We start from the raw sequence: 8042 nt of genomic DNA, 5'->3' as shown, positions 1-8042 counted from the left end.
GGTAACGGACATGAAGACTAGAGCAACGGTGCTAGCCACAGCCGCTACACCGCGGTCCTACATAATACGCACCCAGGATGGGAGTACGCTGCGGCGTAACCGACGAATGCTCAACCACTTGCCAGACCAGAGGAAGGCAGAAGGCAGCTACGAGTTTCCAAACGAGAGTGAATCATCCGAATTGGTTTTTACGAACAGGGAGTCACCCGATACCTTAACAGATTCGTTACCTTTAGCATCGGGGGCTGTGACTTCAACTTTAGTACCTTCTTCTTCAGCGACTGTGACCAAGTCTGGTAGAGTGGTTAAGCGACCAGTTCGATACGGGATTGATGAATAAGGTTTTGTTCGTGGTAGATTACCACTGAGGGTTCTTGCTTTGTTCATGTGCGGGCGTGCTAAATGTCGTGCACGAAAACCACTTTCATTTCGCAAAAGGGGGGATGTGCTGGAATGTATTTCTATGCGGCTGAAAGCACGCTCCCGCAGGGCGCGCCGAGTAATTGCGCCTGACGCATGTATGGAACCACGTGTCACTGACGTCACGCTGGTTCTACTTAAACGGCTGTGGAAATAAAGACGGGGCTCTTTCCCCTTGCTGGCGTTTTGGACTGCAGTCGTCTCCTGTCTTTCGTCGATCACGCACTGATAGCGGCGGCGCCGATACAACAGTGTACGCTTGTGCGCTCGTCATTTGCCGTCATCGCGCGGAGATATTTGCGCTGGATGTCTTTCACTTCGTGTACAAAACTCTGCACGCTGCGGCATCGAAGAAGTAGTCCTGTGTTTGGGTGCAGCATGCGCTTGGACACGGATAGCCTGCTTGCTCTCAACGGGTGTTCAACAGTCTACGCGCGCTCGTAACTTGCTCATGAGGTAAGCCCATTTTAATCTTATTTGGTTTGCATAACGTAGGTGTTAAAATGATGTGTGGTAAGCCGGTGTCGCGAACGGAAATATTGTTTCAAAAGACCACTACGCAACGTCTTAGGGCAAAAATGACGCATGAATGGGGAAAGGGATCACCCTATCTTTTCAGATCGATTCCAGTCGTAGCGCGATTGGCTCGATCGCAATTTCCGTGAGGTACTTCTAACCTTTTGTTCACTCGCGTTAAAAGCGTAGAATAAAACTGCGTTCAGTTGAGCTCTTGTATTGACGCTTGTATTGGCTTGAGAGCATACTATATCTGATACAAGAACTTCTGTTAAAATACGGAAATAAATGTTCGAGGCAATAGCAGTCGCTCACTACCTGTGATCGTTACTTTCTTGCTTGGGTGCACGTTTTAATTGTGACCAGAAAAAAAAAGTTCTTTGCTCTGCTGTGTTTCCTTGGTGCAATTTTTTGCGGTGCAGCAAGACTTGTTCCTTCGAATGATGTCTGGGCATTCAAGGCATTCGTGTCAGTAAGCAAGCAGTAAACGGGGTATCAGTGCGATAAAATTTGGACATACAAGAGAAGCGAATGGTATCATCATACTCTTTTTATTTGACGAATAATTCAGTTGTGTTACTAAAGCGGAGAGTGGATATGCATGAAAGTCAGATTGTATTGATACTCAGCAAAAACAAGGTAACTTATCATTACTAATCAATCCTTTTCTTTTACTGAAAGGCAAGTTGCTGTTGTGCTGGAGCTGAGAAGAGGTCTGCTGCCTGCAATGGGTCCATCTCTCTCAAGTTATTGCAGTATTGTAGCTCTCAAGGTGAGTGGATTTTTTTTCTCTGAGCTATTTGCCACCTGAATCATGACCGTTTACTTAGCTGTGTAGGTGATCACTGTTAGTGACATTGGAGTGCTGGTGGACCAGCACTCCTTTATGATTGCAACGCATATGACAGTGCAGCTGTGGCAGTATGCAAAGGTGTTAATCTATAAGCCAAATTAGGTTCTTTGAGGTAATATGTTAATATATTGATGACATTGGATTGTGGTCTAGCAGGCAAAAATGCTAAACAAGAAGAAATTTTAATTTGCACTTGGTAAGATGTGCAAGCAATCCAGGCTGTTATACATGAAATGGGACATTTGTAGATGTCTTCTACAGTGCTGCAGTCCTGAATTGCTTCAGAGTTGAGTGATACCACTATAATTTCTCTGTAGAGCATGCAGCACAGTTTAGCATTGGGGGAGGCTGGCATCAACAGGCGTCTACTTACTGTGAAGTTCAAATGAGGTGTTACTGTTAGGGTGACTATATATAATTTATGGTTTAATTCTAATCTTGTGTCAGGCAGACATAGTTTACCCACTTGGTTAAACAATAGAGATGTAGTATCTATGTATACAAGTATTACCCATTCATTTATGCCATTTAGACAATGGCAGAAATGCGTGGGTAATACTTGTGTACATAGACAATACATCACTATTGTTTAAGTAAGCGGTGCCCCTGCATGCTAAATTTTACAGGGCTATTACTAAGTAATGTCAGCTTTTGTTGTAATATTAAGGCACCTTTTATATTATTACAGATTACCACCATTGTGCACCATCATAGTGTGATATTTACACTAAATGTATTTGACTTTGCTATAAAACCCTGCACAGCGTTGCATCATGAAATTTTTTTTATAGTTTCTGGCCTCTGAATGCACTTCACATTATATTCTTGTTTGCAACAAGACTATAATGCAGGTTTCTCTCCTTATGTGTTGTGGCACTTCAAACTGTGGCGAGCTAAACCACTGGGCAGCAATACTGGATACGCTACTGCGTGTGGAGCTGTCTTCAAACACACACAAGGAATACATCATTGCTTTTTTAGCACAAAACAACGGACACAAGAAAGACCACAGAACAAGGCGCTACTCTCAACTGACATCACTTTATTGCGTCCCTCCTTTGTAGACAGCAGAATCTAGAAGAACATGCGCTGTGAACACCCATGTGCAGCAACCACCAACATCTGATCAAAAAAGCACACTCATGCGACAGAATCCAAAAAAAACATATTGAGCACTGTACAAGGTTAAAGAAAGCACACTAATGCACTGTGACCCCAATGACTGTATGAAGAAAACTTCCGATAACTCTCTGGTGGAGGTATCACGGCTCTTTTTCAAAATCATAGTATCACGAAACATTGCGAACCTAAGCGATCCATACCAATAGGCACAGGTTCCCATTTGGCTCAACATTGTAAAATATGGAAGTGCAAAGCCATGTTTCGTGATACTTTGATTTTGAAAAAGTGCTGTGATACCACCGCCCGAGAGTTATCGGAAGCTTTCTTCATACAGTCATTGGGGTGACAGTGCATTAGTGTGCCTTCTTTAACCTTGTGCAGTGCTCAATATGGTTTTTTGGATCCCGTCGCATGAGTACACTCTTGTGATTGGTTGTTGGTAGTCTCTGCACATGGTGCTCGCTGCGCATGTTCTTCTAGATTCTACTATTTATAAAGGAGCGACGCAATAAAGTGATGTCAGTTGAGTGTAGCGCCTTGTGCTGGTCGTCTTTCTTGTGTCCATTGTTTTGCACTTAACAAAGTATTTATGGATTCACACCAACTAGCCCGCCAACACATTGTGTTGCGGGCACTTCTGAAGTACTGTCTGTCCAATAACCTTGGTGGCATGGAAGCGCCGTCCACTTCTATGCGTTGCTTTCTGTTTCATTGTGGCATCACATCACATTATAATCATAATGTGTATGTACTTTTTCCAAGAGACCCATATTCCTATCTTGTGTTATATTTGCTGTCGCATTATTTATGTGCAAATGACCAGTGCTCCAAGCTCCATTTTATCGCAAAGTAAACTACTGGTACCTAAACAGTTCTGTATATCAGAAAACCAAAGCTGAACTGCCGAACAGTACCAAGCGGCAGCCTTAGTGCAGTGTCAAGTAGTGAGATTTTATTGGTCATGCAGAGGTGCACAGGATAGCTCTTTATTACTTGCTGAATAATTAAGCTGTGTGAAAACCGAGTATTTATGTAGCTTCAACCACATGCTATTGGCCATTGCTCCTGCCCTCATCAAATGTGGAAGATTATCACGGCATTTCCTATTCTCTTTTTCCTTATTACAGTGGGATTACTGCATGCGTAAGTAGGAAACGGATCACATAGGCAATCAAAAGCCAACAATGTAAAAACATGGAACATTGATTGTACAGTTTGATGACCCAGAACAAGTAGAAATACACCATAAATGATTGACAATTAACTTTTACTGGACACAGGGCTAGAGCATACAGTAAGCATACTGTATGCTCATACGGTGTCACATCAATTTAAATTTTAGTGTAGCTTTACAGTGTACGCTTCTATTGTTGCATTCTGTCAGAGGAATGGTAATGTTTCGCGTGTATAGCAACTAGACTGTCTATATACAGTAGTAAAAATGTGTGAACTGTATTTTTTAATGATTCGATAGAATGTGTATCACAATAAATCCATACAATCAACGCACAGTGATGTGTCTTTCTCTGCACATGTTGCAGGTTCAAAAAAAGTATGGTGGAAGCTGTTGCCAAGGTTCCGACCAGAAAAGACAGCCAGTATAAAAGGGTACACGCCACTGATCTCTACTACAGGGGATGAACAGGACATCGAGTGCCCTCGACTGAAGCCGGCCTTGTCCCGGAAGTTGGTGCTTCACAACTTTGCGGCAGCACTTTGTTGCACGGGTGTGTGGCATTTCTTCCCCTAACATGCCTGCTTGATGTGCCATAAACTACCCAAGCAGTGTTTCGAGGTGTCCAGAATTTTTCCATTGTAGTGTCTACAGTGTCGCTAACATCAGTGGCGTGCAATGGAAACACTGGTAAATCAGAAAAAACTTGATGTAAGAGAACACTATCGTATATGGGTTCAGATTGTCATAAAAGTGCTTACCAGACATGTAGAGACCTCCTAAAATGTGAAAAACCACAAAGAAAAGTTTTTCGGCAGCAATATTATCTGATAGCACGCACTAGTTAGTCCACCATATGCCCTGCTTCCAGGACAAGCGACTGCATGACATCACATTTCCACTGGCTTCACCTGCATCCGGTGCGGTGTGCTGCATCCAGCGAAACATGTTAGAAATAAGTGGTGCACAGTGTTTCCTGTCCCCTTTCTCGACGCCTACTGAACACATGTTAAACTGTTTCCAAAGCAGACAAACAGAGGGAAAGGGCTCTGAACACATTCCATTTTAAAGTGGCTGGTACTGGGTAACGCAAGTACTGTGGCATAGTAGATTTGCACCAGGCAACCTGGTCGCCCAAAAAGGCTGCTGTTTACTTGCAAATGGCCAACATATTGTGAGCATGTTGAAGTTCTTTTTTTATTCTCATCGCTTATTTAGCTAATGGAGACAGCTTTCACAACTGAAGAAGCCTTGGAAGCACGAAACACTTCACAAAACCAGCTTCAATATATCGTGTCTGCATCACAATTTCATGGCTGCATGAGTGAACCCTCAGGTTAACATGTAAGAGAGTTCATGATGTTTGCCATGCATTATCCACTTTATTTACAGGTCAACCCTATCTTGAGATTTAAGCTGATGTTGCGTTTAGAGAAATTATGGCCGAGAGCCAGCTTTTCAGAATACAGATTGAGCTTGACAGATTAAACGCCAGAACAAGTCGTTGAGGATTTCAGATCAAGAATATTCAAAGGCCAGTTCATTTAGCGGTGTTAATATTCTGCTCGAAATTGTTGATTGTTACGTTCATGTGGTGCCCAAGCATTGCGGTAACAACTTCACTTGGAGTACATAGCAAGGTGTATTCGATGTAAGCTGCTGGCTTTTTTTGTGTGTTTTCAAAAACTGGTTTCTTGTTCAGTTTAAATTTTCAAAATTTTCATTGTTGATTAGGTGTTGTGTCCTGTTTCCTTTTCCTGCAGCTTCTTAGTTAAACATCTGAATAGTGAATACAACTTGACCTTTTGCTTGATTGTCTAGATTACATGCCCTCGATGCAAAACAATTTCACTTCAAAACTGCTTGTACCATACTGAAAGAATAACTTGAAGCAGCCATAGCCACCAATAACACGCAAGAGATGATTATGAAAATTTTAATATTGTTTTTGAGGGTGTCTTAACTATCATGCACCAAGATTTAGAAATATGTAAATGCGATGTAACTAGACAAAATGAAGGTAATGTTTGCCATCGCTTGGAGATACTCTGATTATATTGTGCATTCTGCCTAATTACATAATTCTTAATTAGTTATTAAATATCTCAAATAATTAAATGAAATGTGTCAACGAAAAGTTGTAGAGCAATATGAAAGCCTCCTGATACACTTTTTTGTTACTGTTACTCATTGTGTGCTACATAAAAGTGTTTTTCCAAGGAATAAGCCTGCGAATACACATAAAGTGTCTTGAGTGGCCAGTCATGTGTCAGTTTTGTGCTGCAAAGCCACGAATACAACTTAAATGGGTTCTTTTAAGAAAAAGATTTAGCTCAGCAAATTATCTTTCTATGTGCAGCCTGTGGAGACAAGGTTTCTTAGGCATGGCCATGGCCCTCAAGGAAGATGCCGAGGCCACAGGCAGTTCCTCCAGTGACCGTGAAAAGGTCCCCTGGGGCACAAGTCTGGTTTGGCACCCCCACCTTTCTCCTGCAGCTTTTATGTCTACTTAGCTAACCAGGTGGGTCAATGATGGCAAAGGGAAAAAAGAATCAACAGCATCAAACGCAGAACTTGCTCAAGCTCAATGCATTTTTGGTGTGAAGTTTTTCCCTTATCATTTATCAAAAAACGGGTAATAAGTATATGATATGGTCTTCATACGGACACCTCTTTCCCACAGATAATTAGCAGTAAAAAAAGCAGCTTATGAAGGCTTGATTATTAGCTAGGATGATGTGGCATAGATAGGATAATGATTATGAATGTTTCTAATGAAGGTAGTGGTAGTATAATGAATAATCAGAGTTTATATATAGATTGAAAGAAATTTCATTCCAATGCCAGAATTTTAAATCATCCGAAATAATTCTTGCATTTTATAGTCTTCATTTTATAGTTCTTTATGCTTGCTTCTTGCTGACATCATTCTTATGCTGCATAATTCACCTGTTATAAATTCCCTATTTCTCCCGTTCAAGCAACTTTACATTCATCATAAGAAACCTCGTAGATGAGTTGCAGAAACTTGCTGATGAGATTAGGGGGCGGCGTGTACCCCAGGCTTAGATATGCATTCAAGAGCCTCATATCTTGGAAATGTTAGAAATACTCCTGCTAAGCAAGTTCTTGGTGTCATGCAAAGTTATTTGCGAATACGAATTTGCCTAAATTTAGGAAACAGTCAATATAAAACATGTCAAGCGATATCGCTGACGATACACACACATTCCAACTGAACTAAATACAAATAAATATAGCACCAAATGCAGAATCATTGGCATGATGCCATTCTTTCAGTGGAATAAAATCTGTCCTGCATTGTAAATCTGGAATCCTTTATAATCCAGACTACTAAATACTTATGAGGGTTGTGACGTAAATTATGCGTGTATTTATTCCTCGTTTTTTTTACTTTAGGACCCGATAATGCTCAAACAGCAGTGAAAGAACTGAGATCACAGTACCTAATACTTTATATTGCTCCAGAAATCCGTTTCTCTGCCGATCGCAGCATTCGACACTAACAAGAAGGCACATAACACTTAGGATGGTGCTATTTACTTTGATTGTTTGGGAACGAAACCCATAATGTACATGTTATGGCCCTACGTGTCATTACGTTTGAACAACAAAAAGGTAGGGGGTTTGCGTTTTGCAAAACTGCATGGAGGTTTTCACTGTGTGCAATTAAAATTAGGAACCTTCCCAGCTCATACTAAATGCATTCTCCAAAGCTTTAGGTTATACAGGTGCACTACTTTACACAGAACACACTCTTTTCCCTCGTCACGGCTCACACTCTTAGGCAGAGTTACACCCTTTAAAGTGCCCCTTCTTCCACACAACGATAATTGTCATCTGCCTTTATGCATTTCCTTTCTTTAACGCTGCGAGCACTGTGCTTTCCAGTAACGAACGGCATGCGCGTTATCATCATGATAGCATTCCCGACAG

At 41.4% G+C, this 8042-nt stretch overlaps 1 long non-coding RNA gene across 1 annotated transcript; it reads left to right on the top strand.

Moving 5' to 3' along the window:
- The first annotated feature begins 1428 nt into the window (after positions 1–1428).
- LOC135903438 (uncharacterized) lies at positions 1429–6757 on the top strand. The gene is made up of 3 exons (XR_011511906.1): positions 1429–1708; positions 4453–4638; positions 6445–6757. It is a non-coding gene; the product is annotated as an uncharacterized lncRNA (long non-coding RNA).
- The last annotated feature ends 1285 nt before the right edge of the window (positions 6758–8042 follow it).

The sequence above is a fragment of the Dermacentor albipictus genome, chromosome 2 (genome assembly GCF_038994185.2).
Source record: "Dermacentor albipictus isolate Rhodes 1998 colony chromosome 2, USDA_Dalb.pri_finalv2, whole genome shotgun sequence".
In the NCBI taxonomy this organism is placed as follows: Eukaryota; Metazoa; Arthropoda; class Arachnida; order Ixodida; family Ixodidae; genus Dermacentor; species Dermacentor albipictus.
This window is presented reverse-complemented; position numbering and strand designations above follow the sequence as displayed.